At 47.9% G+C, this 19,264-nt stretch overlaps 1 pseudogene; it reads right to left on the bottom strand.

Annotated features, from left to right (window-relative positions):
* LOC123076639 (B3 domain-containing protein Os03g0620400-like) overlaps nucleotides 1-18,813 on the bottom strand; it is a 60,511-nt pseudogene extending 41,698 nt beyond the window's left edge.
* Nucleotides 18,814-19,264: the final 451 nt, after the last annotated feature.

Below are 19,264 nucleotides of genomic sequence, written 5' to 3'. Positions count from 1 at the left end.
CTTTCAATGGTGAACATCACTATGTTGATCATATCTACTATATGATTCACGCTCGACCTTTCGGTCTCCGTGTTCCGAGGCCATATCTGCATATGCTAGGCTCGTCAAGTTTAACCTGAGTATTCCGCGTGTGCAAAACTGGCTTGCACCCGTTGTAGATGGACGTAGAGCTTATCACACCCGATCATCACGTGGTGTCTGGGCACGACGAACTTTGGCAACGGTGCATACTCAGGGAGAACACTTCTTGATAATTAGTGAGAGATCATCTTAAAATGCTACCGTCAATCAAAGCAAGATAAGATGCATAAAAGATAAACATCACATGCAATCAATATAAGTGATATGATATGGCCATCATCATCTTGTGCTTGTGATCTCCATCTTCGAAGCACCGTCATGATCATCATCGTCACCGGCGCGACACCTTGATGTCCATCGTAGCATCGTTGTCGTCTCGCCAATCTTATGCTTCTACGACTATCGTTACCGCTTAGTGATAAAGTAAAGCATTACAGGGCGATTGCATTGCATACAATAAAGTGACAACCATATGGCTCCTGCCAGTTGCCGATAACTCGGTTACAAAACATGATCATCTCATACAATAAAATTTAGCATCATGTCTTGACCATATCACATCACAACATGCCCTGCAAAAACAAGTTAGACGTCCTCTACTTTGTTGTTGCAAGTTTTACGTGGCTGCTACGGGCTTAAGCAAGAACCAACCTCACCTACACATCAAAACCACAACGATAGTTTGTCAAGTTGGTGTTGTTTTAACCTTCGCAAGGACCGGGCGTAGCCACACTCGGTTCAACTAAAGTTGGAGAAACAGACACCCGCTAGTCACCTGTGTGCAAAGCACGGCGGTAAAACCAGTCTCGCGTAAGCGTACGCGTAATGTCGGTTCGGGCCGCTTCATCCAACAATACCGCCGAACCAAAGTATGACATGCTGGTAAGCAGTATGATTTGTATCACCCACAACTCACTTGTGTTCTACTCGTGCATATAACATCAAACCATAAAACCTAGGCTCTGATACCACTGTTGGGGAACGTAGTAATTTCAAAAAATTTCCTACGCACACGCAAGATCATGGTGATGGCATAGCAACAAGAGGGGAGAGTGTTGTCCACGTACCCTCGTAGACCGTAAGCGGAAGCGTTATCACAACACGGTTGATGTAGTCGTACGTCTTCACGACTCGACCGATCCAAGTACCGAACGTACGGCACCTCCGTGTTCAGCAAACGTTCAGCTCGATGACGTTCCCCGGGCTCCAATCCAGCAAAGCGTCGGGGATGAGTTCCGTCAGCACGACGGCGTGGTGACGATGATGATGTTCTACCGGCACAGGGCTTCGCCTAAACTCCACGACGATATGACCGAGGTGGAATATGGTGGAGGGGGGCACCGCACACGGCTAAGGAACGATCTGTAGATCAACTTGTGTGTCCATGGGGTGCACCCTGCCCCTGTATATAAAGGAGTGGAGGAGGGGAGGGCCGGCCCTCTCTATGGCGCGCCCTAGGGGAGTCCTACTCCCACCGGGAGTAGGATTCCCTCTTTCCTAGTCCAACTAGGAGTCTTTCCATGTAGTAGGAGTAGGAGACAAGGAAGGGGAAGAGAGAAGGGAAGGAAGGAGGGGGTGCGGCCCCTCCTGTTGGGGAACGTTGCAGAAAATTAAAAATTTTCCTACGGTTTCACCAAGATCCATCTATGAGTTCATCTAAGCAACGAGTCAAGGGAGTGAGTTTGCATCTACATACCACTTGTAGATCGAGTGCGGAAGCGTTCAAGGGGATGGTGATGATGGAGTCGTACTCGCCGTGATTCAGATCACCGATGACCAAGTGCTGAAAGGACAGCACCTCCGCGTTCAACACACGTACGGTACGGACGACATCTCCTAAGTCTTGATCCAGCAAGGAGGAAGGAGTGGTTGAGGAAGACAGCTCCAACGGCAGCACGACGGCATGGTGTTGTTGGTGCAGCAGTACTCCGACAGGGCTTCGCCAAGCACGTACGGAGGAGGAGAGGTGTTGGGGAGGGGAGGGGCTGCGCCTTGGCTTGGGTGTTCAGCCCTCCACTCACCCCTCTATTTATAGGGGAAGGGGCAAGGGGAGCCGGCCCCTCTAGATGGGATCTAGAGGGGGGGCGGCGGCCAGGGAGGGGGGACTTGCCCCCCAAGCAAGGGGGGCGCCCCCTCTAGGGTTCCCCCCCAACCCTAGGCGCATGGGCCCAAGAGGGGGCGCGCCCAGCCCTCCGGGGGCTGGCTCCTGCCCCACGCAGCCCAGGTGGCCCCCCCGGGAGGGGTGGCCCCTCCCGATGGACCCCCGGAACCCTTCCGGTGGCCACGGTAGAATACCGATATGCCCCCGAAACCTTCCGGTGTCCGTATGACAACTTCCCTTATATAAATCTTTACCTCCAGACTATTCCGGAACTCCTCGTGACGTCCGGGATCTCATCCGGGACTCCGAACAACATTTGGTAATCACATACAAGTCTTCCTAATAACCCTAGCGTCACCGAACCTTAAGTGTGTAGACCCTACGGGTTCGGGAGACATGCAGACATGACCGAGACGGCTCTCAGGTCAATAACCAACAGCGGGATCTGGATACCCATGTTGGCTCCCACATGCTCCTCGATGATGTCATCGAATGAACCATGATGTCGAGGATTCAAGCAACCCCGTATACTATTCCCTTTGTCAATCGGTACGTTACAAGCCCGAGACTCGATCGTCGGTATCCTGATACCTCGTTCAATCTCATTACCGGCAAGTCACTTTACTCCTACCGTAATGCATGATCCCATGACCAAACACTTGGTCACTTTGAGCTCATTATGATGATGCATTACCGCGTGGGCCCAGAGATACCTCTCCGTCATACGGAGTGACAAATCCCAGTCTCGATCCGTGTCAACCCAACAGACACTTTCGGAGATACCTGTAGTGCACCTTTATAGTCACCCAGTTACGTTGTGACGTTTGGTACACCCAAAGCACTCCTACGGTATCCGGGAGTTACACGATCTCATGGTCTAAGGAAGAGATACTTGACATTGAAAAAGCTCTAGCAAAACGAACTACACGATCTTGTGCTATGCTTAGGATTGGGTCTTGTCCATCACGTCATTCTCCTAATGACGTGATCCCGTTGTCAATGACATCTGATGTCCATAGTCAGGAAACCATGACTATCTGTTGACCAACGAGCTAGTCAACTAGAGGCTTACTAGGGACGTATTGTGGTCTATGTATTCACACGTGTATTACGATTTCCGGATAATACAATTATAGCATGAATAAAAGACAATTGTCATGAACAGGGAAATATAATAATAATGCTTTTATTATTCCCTCTAGGGCATATTTCTAACAGTCTCCCACTTGCACTAGAGTCAATAATCTAGTTACATTGTGATGAATCGAACACCCATAGAGTTCTGGTGTTGATCATGTTTTGCTCGCGAGAGAGGTTTAGTCAACGGATCTGTGACATTCAGATCCGTATGTACTTTGCAAATATCTATATCTCCATCTTGAACATTTTCACGGATGGAGTTGAAACGACGCTTGATGTGCCTGGTCTTCTTGTGAAACATGGGCTCCTTGGCAAGGGCAATAGCTCCAGTGTTGTCACAGAAGAGTTTGATCGGTCCCGACGCATTTGGTATGACTCCTAGGTCGGTGATGAACTCCTTCACCCAAATTGCTTCATGCGCTGCCTCCGAGGCTGCCATGTACCCCGCTTCACATGTAGATCCCGCCACGACGCTCTGCTTGCAGCTGCACCAGCTTACTGCTCCACCATTCAACATATACATGTATCCGGTTTGTGACTTAGAGTCATCCAGATCTGTGTCGAAGCTAGCGTCGACGTAACCCTTTACGAAGAGCTCTTCGTCACCTCCATAAACGAGAAACATGTCCTTCGTCCTTTTCAGGTACTTTAGGATATTCTTGACCGTTGTCCAGTATTCCTTGTCGGGATTACTTTGGTACCTTCCTACCAAACTTACGGCAAGGTTTACATCAGGTCTGATGCACAGCATGGCATACATAATAGATCCTATGGCTGAAGCATAGGGGATGACACTCATCTCTTCTTTATCTTTTCCCGTGGTCGGGCATTGAGCCGAGCTCAATCTCACACCTTGCAATACAGGCAAGAACCCCTTCTTGGACTGATCCATTTTGAACTTCTTCAAAATCTTATCAAGGTACGTGCTTTGTGAAAGACCTATGAGGCATCTCGATCTATCTCTATAGATCTTGATGCCTAATATATAAGCAGCTTCTCCAAGGTCCTTCATTGAAAAACACTTATTCAAGTAGGCCTTAATGCTGTCCAAGAATTCTATATCATTTCCCATCAAAAGTATGTCATCTACATATAATATGAGAAATGCTACAGAGCTCCCACTCACTTTCTTGTAAACGCAGGCTTCTCCATAAGTCTGCATAAACCCAAACGCTTTGATCATTTCATCAAAGCGAATGTTCCAACTCCGAGATGCTTGCACCAGCCCATAAATGGATCGCAGGAGCTTGCATACTTTGTTAGCATTCTTAGGATCGACAAAACCCTCCGGCTGCATCATATACAGTTCTTCCTTAAGATGCCCGTTAAGGAATGCCGTTTTGATGTCCATCTGCCATATCTCATAATCATAGTATGCGGCAATTGCTAACATGATTCGGACGGACTTAAGCTTCGCTACGGGAGAGAAAGTCTCATCGTAGTCAATCCCTTGAACTTGCCGATAACCCTTAGCGACAAGTCGAGCTTTATAGATGGTGACATTACCATCCGCATCCGTCTTCTTCTTAAAGATCCATTTGTTTTCTATCGCTCACCGATCATCGGGCAAGTCAATCAAAGTCCATACTTTGTTTTCATACATGGATTCTATCTCGGATTTCATGGCTTCTAGCCATTTGTTGGAATCTGGGCCCGCCATCGCTTCTTCATAGTTCGAAGGTTCACCGTTGTCTAACAACATGATTTCCAGGACAGGGTTGCCGTACCACTCTGGTGCGGAACGTGTCCTTGTGGACCTACGAAGTTCAGTAGCAAGTTGATCCGAAGTACCTTGATCATCATCATTATTTTCCTCTTAAGTTGGTGTAGGCATCACAGGAACATTTTCCTGAGCTGCACTACTTTCCCGTTCAAGAGGTAGTACTTCATCGAGTTCTACTTTCCTCCCACTTACTTCTTTCAAGAGAAACTCTTTTTCCAGAAAGGATCCGTTCTTGGCAACAAAGATCTTGCCCTCGGATCTTAAGTAGAAGGTATACCAAATGGTTTCTTTAGGGTATCCTATGAAGACGCATTTTTCCGACTTGGGTTCGAGCTTTTCAGGTTGAAGTTTCTTGACATAAGCATCGCATCCCCAAACTTTTAGAAACGACAGCTTAGGTTTCTTCCCAAACCATAATTCATACGGTGTCGTCTCAACGGATTTAGACGGTGCCCTATTTAAAGTGAATGTAGCTGTCTCTAGGGCGTATCCCCAAAATGATAGTGGTAAATCGGTAAGAGACATCATGGATCGCACCATATCCAATAGAGTGCGATTACGACATTCGGACACACCGTTACGCTGAGGTGTTCCAGGCGGCGTGAGTTGTGAAACGATTCCACATTTTCTGAAGTGTGTACCAAATTCGTGACTTAAATATTCTCCTCCACGATCCGATCGTAAGAATTTTATCTTTCGGTCACGTTGATTCTCTACTTCATTCTGAAATTCCTTGAACTTTTCAAAGGTCTCAGACTTGTGTTTCATCAAGTAGACATACCCATATCTACTCAAGTCATCTGTGAGAGTGAGAACATAACGATATCCTCCGCGAGCCTCAACACTCATTGGACCGCACACATCGGTATGTATGATTTCCAACAAGTTGGTTGCTCGCTCCATTGTTCCGGAGAACGGAGTCTTGGTCATTTTGCCCATGAGGCATGGTTCGCATGTGTCAAATGATTCATAATCGAGAGACTCTAAAAGTCCATCAGCATGGAGCTTCTTCATGCGCTTGACACCAATGTGACCAAGGCGGCAATGCCACAAGTATGTGGGACTATCGTTATCAACTTTACATCTTTTGGTATTCACGCTATGAATATGTGTAACATTACGTTCGAGATTCATTAAGAATAAACCATTGACCATCGGAGCATGACCATAAAACATATCTCTCATATAAATAGAACAACCATTATTCTCGGATTTAAATGAGTAGCCATCTCGTATCAAACGAGATCCAGATACAATGTTCATGCTCAAACTTGGCACCAAATAACAATTATTAAGGTTCAAAACTAATCCCGTAGGTAAATGTAGAGGTAGCGTGCCGACGGCGATCACATAAACTCTGGAACCATTCCCGACGCGCATCGTCACCTCGTCCTTCGCCAGTCTCCGCTTATTCCGCAGCTCCTGCTGTGAGTTACAAATATGAGCAACGGCATCGGTATCAAATACCCAGGAGTTACTACGAGTACTGGTAAGGTACACATCAATTACATGTATATCAAATATACCTTTGGTGTTGCCGGCCTTCTTATCCGCTAAGTATTTGGGGCAGTTCCGCTTCCAGTGACCCTTCCCCTTGCAATAAAAGCACTCAGTCTTAGGCTTGGGTCCATTCTTTGACTTCTTCCCGGCAACTGGCTTACCGGGCGCGACAACATCTTTGCCGTCCTTCTTGAAGTTCTTCTTACCCTTGCCCTTCTTGAACTTAGTGGTCTTATTGACCATCAACACTTGATGTTCTTTCTTGATTTCAACCTCTGCTGACTTCAGCATTGAAAATACTTCAGGAATGGTCTTCACCATCCCCTGCATATTGTAGTTCATCACAAAGCTCTTGTAGCTTGGTGGGAGCGACTGAAGGATTCTGTCAATGACCGCCTCATCCGGGAGGTTAATGTCCAGCTGGGACAGGCGGTTGTGCAACCCAGACATTTTGAGTATGTGCTCACTAACAGAACTATTTTCCTCCATCTTACAACTATAGAACTTGTCGGAGACTTCATATCTCTCGACCCGGGCATGAGCTTGGAAAACTAGTTTCAGCTCCTCGAACATCTCATATGCTCCGTGTTGCTCAAAACGCTTTTGGAGCCCCGGTTCTAAGCTGTAAAGCATGCCGCACTGAACAAGGGAGTAATCATCAGAACGAGACTGCCAAGCATTCATAATGTCTTGGTTCTCTGGGTCGGGAGCGTCACCTAGCGGTCCTTCTAGGACATATTGTTTCCTGGCAGCTATGAGGATGATCCTCAGGTTCCGGACCCAGTCCGTATAGTTGCTGCCATCATCTTTCAGCTTGGTTTTCTCTAGGAACGCGTTGAAGTTCATGTTGACATGAGCATTGGCCATTTGATCTACAAGACATATTATGCAAAAAGTTTTAGACTAAGTTCATGATAATTAAGTTCATCTAATCAAATTATTTTAATGAATTCCCACTCAGATTAGACATCCCTCTAGTCATCTAAGTGTTACACGATCCGAGTCGACTAGGCTGTGTCCGATCATCACGTGAGACGGACTAGTCATTGTCGGTGAACATTCTCATGTTGATCGTATCTTCCATACGACTCGTGTTCGACCTTTCGGTCTCCGTGTTCCGAGGCCATGTCTGTACATGCTAGGCTCGTCAAGTTAACCCTAAGTGTTTTGCATGTGTAAAACTGTCTTACACCCGTTGTATGTGAACGTAAGGATCTATCACACCCGATCATCACGTGGTGCTTCGAAACGACGAACTTTAGCAACGGTGCACAATTAGGGGAGAACACTTCTTGAAATTTTTGTAAGGGATCATCTTATTTACTACCGTCGTTCTAAGTAAACAAGATGCATAAACATAATAAACATCACATGCAATTATATAATAGTGACATGATATGGCCAATATCATATAGCTCCTTCGATCTCCATCTTCGGGGCTCCATGATCATCTTCGTCACTGGCATGACACCATGATCTCCATCATCATGATCTCCATCATCATGTCTTCATGAAGTTGTCACGCCAACGACTACTTCTACTTCTATGGCTAACGCATTTAGCAATAAAGTAAAGTAATTTACATGGCGTTCTTCAATGACACGCAGGTCATACAAAAAATAAAGACAACTCCTATTGCTCCTGCCGGTTGTCATACTCATTGACATGCAAGTCATGATTCCTATTACAAGAACATGATCTCATACATCACAATATATCATTCATCATTCATCAAAACTTCTGGCCATATCACATCACATGACAATTGCTGCAAAAACAAGTTAGACGTCCTCTAATTGTTGTTGCATCTTTTACGTGGCTGCAATTGGGTTCTAGCAAGAACGTTTTCTTACCTACGAATAACCACAACGTGATCTTGTCAACTTCTATTTACCCTTCATAAGGACCCTTTTCATCGAATCCGCCTCAACTAAAGTGGGAGAGACAGACACCCGCCAGCCACCTTATGCAACTAGTGCATGTTAGTCGGTGGAACCGGTCTCACGTAAGCGTACGTGTAAGGTTGGTCCGGGCCGCTTCATCCCACAATACCGCTGAAGCAAGATTAGACTAGTAGCGGCAAGCAAGTTGACAAGATCTACGCCCACAACAAAATTGTGTTCTACTCGTGCAATAGAGAACTACGCATAGACCTAGCTCATGATGCCACTGTTGGGGAACGTTGCAGAAAATTAAAATTTTTCCTACGGTTTCACCAAGATCCATCTATGAGTTCATTTAAGCAACGAGTCAAGGGAGTGAGTTTGCATCTACATACCACTTGTAGATCGAGTGCAGAAGCGTTCAAGGGGATGGTGATGATGGAGTCGTACTCGCCGTGATTCAGATCACCGATCACCAAGTGCTGAACGGACAGCACCTCCGCGTTCAACACACGTACGGTACGGACGACGTCTCCTCCGTCTTGATCCAGCAAGGAGGAAGGAGAGGTTGAGGAAGACAGCTCCAATGGCAGCACGACAGCGTGGTGTTGTTGGTGCAGCAGTACTCCGACAGGGCTTCGCCAAGCACGTACGGAGGAGGAGAGGTGTTGGGGAGGGGAGGGGCTGCGCCTTGGCTTGGGTGTTCAGCCCTCCACTCACCCCTCTATTTATAGGGGAAGGGGCAAGGGGAGCCGGCCCCTCTAGATGGGATCTAGAGGGGGGGCGGCGGCCAGGGAGGGGGACTTGCCCCCCAAGCAAGGGGGGCGCCCCCTCTAGGGTTCCCCCCCCCCAACCCTAGGCGCATGGGCCCAAGGGGGGGCACGCCCAGCCCTCCAGGGGCTGGCTCCTACCCCACGCAGCCCAATTGCCCCCCCCCCCCCGGGAGGGGTGGCCCCTCCCGGTGGACCCCCAGAACCCTTCTGGTGGCCCCGGTACAATACCGATATGCCCCCGAAACCTTCCGGTATCCGTATGACAACTTCCCATATATAAATCTTTACCTCCGGACTATTCCGGAACTCCTCGTGACGTCCGGGATCTCATCCGGGACTCCGAACAACATTCGGTAATCACATACAAGTCTTCCTAATAACCCTAGCGTCACCGAACCTTAAGTGTGTAAACCCTACGGGTTCTGGAGACATGCAGACATGACCGAGACGGCTCTCAGGTCAATAACCAACAGCGGGATCTGGATACCCATGTTGTCTCCCACATGCTCCTCGATGATGTCATCGGATGAACCACGATGTCGAGGATTCAAGCAACCCCGTATACTATTCCCTTTGTCAAGCGGTACGTTACAAGCCCGAGACTCGATCGTCGGTATCCCAATACCTCTTTCAATCTCGTTACCGGCAAGTCACTTTACTCGTACCGTAATGCATGATCCCGTGACCAAACACTTGGTCACTTTGAGCTCATTATGATGATGCATTACCGAGTGGGCCCAGAGATACCTCTCCGTCATACGGAGTGACAAATCCCAGTCTCGATCCGTGTCAACCCAACAGACACTTTCGGAGATACCTGTAGTGCACCTTTATAGTCACCCAGTTACGTTGTGACGTTTGGTACACCCAAAGCACTCCTATGGTATCCGGGAGTTACACGATCTCATGGTCTAAGGAAGAGATACTTGACATTGAAAAAGCTCTAGCAAAACGAACTACACGATCTTGTGCTATGCTTAGGATTGGGTCTTGTCCATCACGTCATTCTCCTAATGACGTGATCCCGTTGTCAATGACATCTGATGTCCATAGTCAGGAAACCATGACTATCTGTTGACCAACGAGCTAGTCAACTAGAGGCTTACTAGGGACGTATTGTGGTCTATGTATTCACATGTGTATTACGATTTCCGGATAATACAATTATAGCATGAATAAAAGACAATTGTCATGAACAGGGAAATATAATAATAATGCTTTTATTATTGCCTCTAGGGCATATTTCCAACACCTCCCCCTAGTCCAATTCGGACTAGGCCATGGGGGGGGGCGCGGCCTGCCCTAGGCAGCCCCTCTCTCTTTCCCGTATGGCCCAATAAGGCCCAATACTTCTCCCCGGCGAATTCCCGTAACTCTCCGGTACTCCGATAAATACCCGAATCACTCGGAACCTTTCCGAACTCCGAATATAGTCGTCCAATATATCGATCTTTACGTCTCGATCATTTCGAGACTCCTCGTCATGTCCCCGATCTCATCCGGGACTCCGAACTCCTTCGGTACATCAAAACTCATAAACTCATAATATAACTGTCATCGAAACCTTAAGCGTGCGGACCCTACGGTTCGAGAACAATGTAGACATGACCAAGACACGTCTCCGGTCAATAACCAATAGCGGGACCTGGATGCCCATATTGGTTCCTACATATTCTACGAAGATCTTTATCGGTCAGACCGCATAACAACATACGTTGTTCCCTTTGTCATCGGTATGTTACTTGCCCGAGATTCGATCGTCGGTATCCAATACCTAGTTCAATCTCGTTACCGGCAAGTCTCTTTACTCGTTCCGTAATACATCATCTCGCAACTAACTCATTAGTTGCATTGCTTGCAAGGCTTATGTGATGTGCATTATCGAGAGGGCCCAGAGATACCTCTCCGACATTCGGAGTGACAAATCCTAATCTTGAAATACGCCAACACAACAATTACCTTTGGAGACACCTGTAGAGCACCTTTATAATCACCCAGTTACGTTGTGACGTTTGGTAGCACACAAAGTGTTCCTCCGATAAACGGGAGTTGCATAATCTCATAGTCATAGGAACATGTATAAGTCATGAAGAAAGCAATAGCAACATAGTAAACGATCAGGTGCTAAGCTAACGGAATGGGTCATGTCAATCAGATCATTCAACTAATGATGTGATCCCGTTAATCAAATAACAACTCTTTTGTATATGGTTAGGAAACATAACCATCTTTGATTAACAAGCTAGTCAAGTAGAGGCATACTAGTGACACTCTGTTTGTCTATATATTCACACATGTATTATGTTTCCGGTTAATACAATTCTAGCATGAATAATAAACATTTATCATGATATAAGGAAATAAATAATAACTTTATTATTGCCTCTAGGGCATATTTCCTTCAGCGGATACCAAAACCATCGCACTATATAAGATGCAATAATAAAAGTAAAAAAATTATACAAGTATCTATATAAACATACAAGTAAGAATTTTTTTTCCTTTCTGAAAGAAGATAAGAACAAGAGGCTTACCACGGTGGTGCTGGCGAAGAGATCGGCGCGGGCGATCGACGGCGGTGAAGACGGGGACGGGACGTGACTGACCGCTAAACCTAGACAAATATTGAGGAAAATGGAGCTTGAAGTTCGAGCTTGGAGAGGAGAAAGCTTAAGTAGTGTGGCTCGGGCATTCCATCAAACACCTCGTGTGCATAGGAGGTGAGCTAGAGCACCACAAAGCTCTCCCCTCGCCGCCCACGAAAAACAGAGCACTAGGAGTGCTCTGCTCGCGGGCGAGGGGTATATATAGGCAACTAATTGGTCCCGATTCGTGCCACGAACCGGGACTAAAGGGCAGCCTTTGGTCCAGGTTCAAGCCACCAACCGGAACCAATGGTGGTGGGCCAGGAGCGAGGCGCATTGGTCCCGGTTCGTCCCACCAACCGGGACCAATAGGTCCAGTCGAACTGGGACCAATGGCCCACGTGGCCCGGCCGGGCCCCGGGGCTCACGAACCGGGTCCAATGCCCCCATTGGTCCCGGTTCTGGATTGAACCGGGACTTATGGGCTGACCCGGCCTGGACCATTGCCCCCTTTTCTACTAGTGTCCACGCAGACACGAAGCGGCCAGAAAATAAAAATGGGTACCTGCGTTAGGCATCGATTTTTATCCGCGCAGACCCAAACGGACGCAGGCGGACGATTTGGGTCCCTGCATTGGAGTTGCTCTTAGAATACTAAATCTGTCTACAGCAGATTATATATCACCATGCATGTAAACTAAAGAAAATCAAACGAAAACGAAGAAAGTACACTGATTTCCAGGCTTAGAAGAACAAGAAACACATGACAGACTGAAGGAAGCAAATTGGTCAGAAGATACTGGAGCTTACTGTGGTGCTTATGCCACGGCAGATCGATAGGACGAAATGAAGGAATCAACGGCACTTGGTCCTGGGCTTAATATATGAAGATGGACAGGGGGAAATGAAGGGGTTTGAACGGCAGATTGTGAAGACGGATAGTGTGAAATTAAGGGATTGAACATCAGTCCAAGAGGTTCCTGAACTTAATAGATAGTGGGAAATAGTGAAATCGAACGGCAGTCCAAGAGGTTCTTTGTGAGAATTAGGTTAAGCGTATGCTGGCATAGCAGGGACGCGTACGTGTTAATATAGGCACAGGAGATTACAAGCACAGGAGTTAGAGGAGGTTAGGATCGATCTCTTATCTACAGGATAGCTACAATGACATATGAGATCGATCCTACCGACCCAACTTCCTAACGTGATACACACGCACGCACACACAACGTGATATACGTGGTTTATACGTACACCGCGTATATACACAGAATACAATGTTTAACACTCCCCCTCAATCACAACTATCTAAGTTGAGATTGCCCTGAATGCCTTCAGCTATTGCAAAGTAAGTGGCTTAGTGAATCCATCCTCAACTTGATCACCAGTGGGTATAAACCTTATATTCAACAATTTTTCAGCCACCCGTTCACGAACAAAATGATAGTCAATTTCAATATATTTTGTCCTGGCATGAAATATAGGATTAGCAAATAGGTATGTGGCACCAAGATTATCACACCAGAGCGATGCAGCTTTTGGATGATGAACACCCAGTTCTGTCAGCAAATGTTGGACCCAAATAATTTCAGCAGTAGCATTGGCTAATGCCTTGTACTCAGCTTCTGTACTGGACCGAGAAACAGTAGGTTGCTTGCGAGCACACCAGGATATCAAATTACCTCCAAGGAATACTGCAAAGCCTCCTATTGACCTCCTGTCATCAGGACAGCCTGGCCAGTCTGCATCTGAAAAAGCACTAACTAGCATAGAATCTGACTTTCCAAATTTTAAACCATGACCTTTGGTTCCTTGAAGATATCTAAGTATCCTTTTTACGGCTGTCCAATGGACACTAGTAGGAGCATGTAAAAATTTGACAAACTTTGTTTAGTGAGTATGAAATATCTGGCCTAGTCAAAGTCAAGTATTGCAATGCTCCTACAACACTTCTATACCTGGTGACATCTTCTGCCCCAAGTGCCTCTCCATCATGAAGGGACAATTTTTTAGAGACAGACAAAGGTGTAGGTGATGGCTTACATGTCTTCATGCCCATCCGCTGAAATATTTCTTGTACATATTTCTCCTGTGACAACACAATTCCACTTGGTACATGTTTTACCTCAATTCCAAGAAAGAAATGCAGGTTGCCCAGGTCCTTTAGTGCAAAGTCCTTTCTCAAGTCCTTGAGGAGAGCTTCAACTGCTTGAGATGAGGAACTTGTGACAACAATATCATCAACATAAATGAGCATAAAAATGGTTATCCCATGCTTGTGATAAAAGAACAATGAGGTGTATCCGCTAGATGGAGAGAACCCCAGAGATTGCAACTTTGAAGATAACCGAGAGTACCAAGCCCTAGGTGCCTGTTTCAGCCCATACAATGCCTTCTCAAGCTTACAGACATGACGTGGAAATCTGGAGTTTTCATACCCAGGCGGTTGCCTCATGAACACTTCCTCTTCAAGAACACCATGCAAGAACGTGTTCTTTACATCTAGCTGTCGAATGCACCAGTTTCTAGAGACTGCAACTGAAAGAATTATTCTGATAGTAGCTGCTTTTACTACAGGACTAAATGTGTCCTCGTAATCAAGCCCGTCCCTCTGTTTAAACCCTTTGGCAACTAAACATGCCTTATACCTGTCAATAGTGCCATCAGATTTTCGTTTGACCTTATAGACCCACTTGCAGTCAATAAGATTCCTCCCCTTGACTGGTGGAACCAAACACCATGTCTTGTTTTTCATAAGAGCATCATATTCCTCATCCATTGCCTCCTTCCATCTGCGTTCACCTAGTTCTTCCCCCAGATTCTGCGGTCCTCCTGTGGCACAAAAAGAACCCCAACGAACACAACCATCTATATAGATTTTAGGCTGAACAATACCACTTTGTGACCTGGTATGGGAGCGTGCAGGAAGCGGCGGAGCAGGTTGCGAGTTACATTGCTGAAGTCGATTGGAAGAAGAAGACACGGCCAATCCGGAGTCCACAGAAGATCCAGGAGAGAACTCCTGTTGTGGCTCGAGCGAATCAGCAGATGAGGACGCCCGCCTCCCCGAAGCGGCCACTTGGCGCGTCTGGGTTGGTCTCTAGTGGCTGGTTGGGCGGCAGCCGACCGGAGCCGCGCGCAGAGGGCCCTCCTGGCCGCGACACAGACGTGACCCGCGGATGCGACAAGGGCCGACCGGTGCCATGTGCGCCTGGCCCACCAAATCCAGCCACAGGTGCAGGCCGCCTGGCTGACACCGACGCGGATCCCAGAGGCGATTCGCCTGGCCTGCCTGGTGCGCCTGACGAGGCTGATCCCGAGGGGATCCCGCCCAGATCAGCTCCGGGATCGCCGTCCGGATCTTCTGCGGCGTGTGCTGTAGTTTTGGATCCTGACATAAAATCATACGAGTTTTCTCCAAAAGCTTCATTATATTCCTGCACACTTTCAGCAGAGTTTTGATCAATAGAGTCATGAGACATGGACACATGGTCAGCAGGATCTACTACACCCCCGGGGATAAAGTTTGGCGATGGGAGGAGATGGGCGGGTAGAAGAACAAGCTCTTTGCGAAGTTGAGCGCCGGCGTTGGGGTGGAGTTTGGCAAAAGGAAACACTTGTTCATCAAAAACCACATCGCGAGAAAAATAGACACGTCCGGTAGCAACATCCAAACACTTGTAGCCCTTATGAAGACTACTGTACCCCAGAAAAACACACTGTTTTGAACGAAACTCTAGCTTGTGCTTATTAAAAGGATGTAGATTTGGCCAAACTGCACAACCAAAAATGCGAAGGAATGTGTAGTTTGGTTTGGTGCCAAAGAGACGTTCAAGAGGGGTTTGGTTATTAATGACTCTGCTAGGAACATGATTGATGAGATAGACGGCTGTGAGGAACGCTTCGTCCCAAAACTTCAATGGCATGTAGGCATGCGCAAGGAGGGAGAGGCCCACCTCCACTATGTGGCTATGTTTTTTTTCAGCGGAGCCATTCTGTTGGTGGGCATGTGGACAGGAAACATGATGAGTGATGCCCATGCGATCAAAGAAAGAATGGAGTTTTTGGTATTCACCACCCCAGTCCTTTTGCATGGCAAGGATTTCGTGATCAAAGAGACGTTCAACATGTTGTTGGAAAAGATGAAACTTTGCAAATACATCAGACATATTCTTAAGAAAATAGATCCAACATAGTACTTTTGTCTACCAACAGAAATGGGTCGAGGACCCCACACATCTGAAAAAACTAGCTCTAAAGGAGCCTTTGATTCACTAGTAAACGAGAATAAGGAAGTTGATGACTCTTGGCCATCTGACATGAATCACACACAAGGAGATGATCCTTTTTATTGGAAACTGAAAGACTAAAATCTCGAAGAATTTTCTGGACCACTGGAAAGGCAGGATGCCCTAGGCGCTTGTGCCATCTTGAGGTAGATGGCTTGATCACAGTGAGAGCTTGACGAGAGGGAGCATCATGGCGGCCAGAAATAAGGAACAACCGTCCCCTACTCTTGCTTTGAAGAACGGTTCTCCGGGTGGCTCGGTCCTTAACAAAGAAAATTTCAGGGTAAACTTCAAGGAAGGCATGGTTATCACGAATAAGCTTGTAGGCAGAAAGTAAACTTTGATCTGATTCTGGTGCATGGATGATGTTATTTAGTTTGAGAGAGCCATGAGGTGTAGTGACAACCGAATGACCAATGTGAGCAATGTCCATACCTTGACCACTCGCAGTTTGGATTTGTTCCGTGCCAGTGTACCGATCCCGAACAGCAAGCTTCTCCAGCTCCCCTGTCACATGATCGGTTGCTCCGGTGTCGAGGTACCAATTTGTGTCCACTCCATAGGAGTGAACAGCATTGGCCGAACGGTTCCCTCCACCACCACCTCCGCCCGCAGGGTTGCGGACGTTGTTGTTGTAGTCGCGATCATAGCGCTTTCTGCAGCGCCAAGCTCCATGCCCCTCCATCTTGCAGATCTGGCACTTCTCGCGGTCACCGCGATCACCGCGGTCACCACCACCTTGTCGCGGCGCGCCTCCAGAGCCGCCGTTGCCAGAGTTGTCGGGGTAGCACTGGCCACCCGCGTTGTTGTTGTTGAAGCCGCGGGAGCCACCGTCGTTGCCGCCACCAGGGCAGCTATAGTTGCCGCCGCCGCGGCCACCACCCCTGGCCGCAAGATTCACGGAGTAGGAGGCGGTCTGGGCGGCGATGCGAGCCTCGGCGGAGAGAAGCAGCGAGAAAAGCTCGTTGAGGCCGATCGGCTACTCGGTTGCCGTGCGCGTGGAGATGGCGGAGACGAACCCATTGTAGTCCGGTTCATGAAGAAGACCTTGCAGGATGTGGTCGACCACATCATCCTCATCAAGCGACTTGCCGGCGGCTGCAAGTTCGTCGGCGATGCCCTTCATCTTGGTGAAGTAGGCCGCCGCAGAAAGGTCGCCCTTGCGGGTATGCTCGAGCTGTGAGCGGAGCTGGATCACCCTCGCCCTGGATTGCGACGAGAAACTCTGCAGGAGCGCAGCCCAGAGCGTCGCCGCGGTAGTGCATGTGCTGACCTGCATCAAGACCTCTCAGGATAGCGATGCAATCAAAAAAGTAAGAACCTGCTGGTCCTGGGTGACCCATATGGCGTGCTCGGGGTTGGCCACGAAGGTGACCACCTTCTTGCCGGAGACTTCTTTCTCCGTGGCGATCTCAGCAGCGGGCTCCTTGATGGAGCCGTCGATGTAGCCGGTCATCCCTGCCGCCTTGATGTGCGGCAGGACTTGCGCCCTCCACACGAGAAAGTTCTCGCGCGTGAGCTTCTCGGTGATGGTGTGGCCAAGAGCAGCGATCGAGGGTGCAATCATGGCGGCGGAAGATGAAGAACTCGACATGGCTAGATGCGATGAAGAGCGATGGCTCTGTATACCATGTGAGAATTAGGTTAAGCGTATGCTGACGTAGCAGAGACGCGTATGTGTTAATATAGGCATAGGAGATTACAAGCACATGAGTTAGAGGAGGTTAGGATCGATCTCTAATCTACAGGATAGCTACAACGACATATGAGATCGATCCTACCGGCCCCAACTTCCTAACGTGATACACACGCACGCACACAACGTGATATACGCGGTTTATACGTACACCATGTATATACACAGAATACAATGTTTAACATGCCTTAATAAATTAGCACTACCTACGAATCAACTTGTGGTTGAGTTGGTTAGGTGGACAGTGGTATCACCAACCCACCAGGGTTCAAATCCTGGTGCTCGCATTATTCCTGGATTTATTTCAGGATTTCCGGCGATGCGCTTTTAATGGGAGGAGACGTTCCCGTCGACGACGAGGCGCCTAAGCAATTGACCCCAATGAAATTACTAAATCCTTCATTAACTTAGTACTAATCACTGTTGATTTATAGAAGATGACCCCATTGCCATGGATATGACCCCATCAACCTTTTTTTCAAGCTTCGTCCCTGCGTTCCCGTCGACGACTAGGCGCCTACGGTGGCTTCATAAATCTCAAGATGATATGCCGGCTCAGTCTCTCGGAGGTGCTCATAGGGGTAGGTTGTGCGTGTGTGCGTTCATAAGGATAAGTGTATGCGCGTGTATATGAGCGTTTGTGTCTGTACTGATGCTCAAAAAAAAATTAGCACTACCTGTGTATACTGCATCACGGGAAAAAGGAAAAATCTTCATTTCATTTTCTTCCCAACACCTAGTCCTCGATTAACAGTATAACCACGTTCATGCACCACAGATCTAAGAAATAAATGCAGATTTAGTGTGCAAGTGTGTACGACAAAGCGATGAATTCTGCTGGGATGCAGGGGGGCAAACTCACAATTTTGGGTCGCTTTCAGCAAAGAAAAAAAAAAAGGATAAAGAAAGTAAGGGCTTGGCCGGCTCACCTCTCAGCCTGGGACGAGGAGGACGGGGGGAGGCCAGCGCCGCCGTCGCTTGCCGCCGGCCTTCGCTCCAGCTCCGCATGCCTGCCCCCCAGCGCCAGACCCATCGCTGCCATGTCCGGAGTGGGCACCGGCTGGCGACGGGACGGGCGGAGACTCGAGCGAAGGAAAAGGGATCGGACCGTGGGTAGCAGAGAAGATTGATGTTTACCATATTTTTTGGACGCCGATAAGTACCGAACGTTCGGTCTGGGAGCTCCCCAGCCCGAACAACTCGTTCGGTACAGGGGAGCGATCGATCGAACGCTTTAGTACGGCAAGATTCACCCCCAGCACGAACGCAGCAGCCCACCATATCAGGCACGACCAGGCCTAGTAGTGGGCCTCCCATCACCCCACGACAGTTCAGCGGTAAGAAAACATAACATGATCATAAAAAAAGCCCAATTTTCCACTACTATCAAGTCTTCAAGCTGGGATTTGAACTCAGCCTTAAAAAAGCTGGGATCTGAACCTGATTATGAATAGGAAAATATATTTTTTGCCACAATATGTATATTAAAACTG

Source organism: Triticum aestivum, chromosome 1B, assembly GCF_018294505.1.
Source record: "Triticum aestivum cultivar Chinese Spring chromosome 1B, IWGSC CS RefSeq v2.1, whole genome shotgun sequence".
Classification (NCBI taxonomy): domain Eukaryota; kingdom Viridiplantae; phylum Streptophyta; class Magnoliopsida; order Poales; family Poaceae; genus Triticum; species Triticum aestivum.
This window is presented reverse-complemented; position numbering and strand designations above follow the sequence as displayed.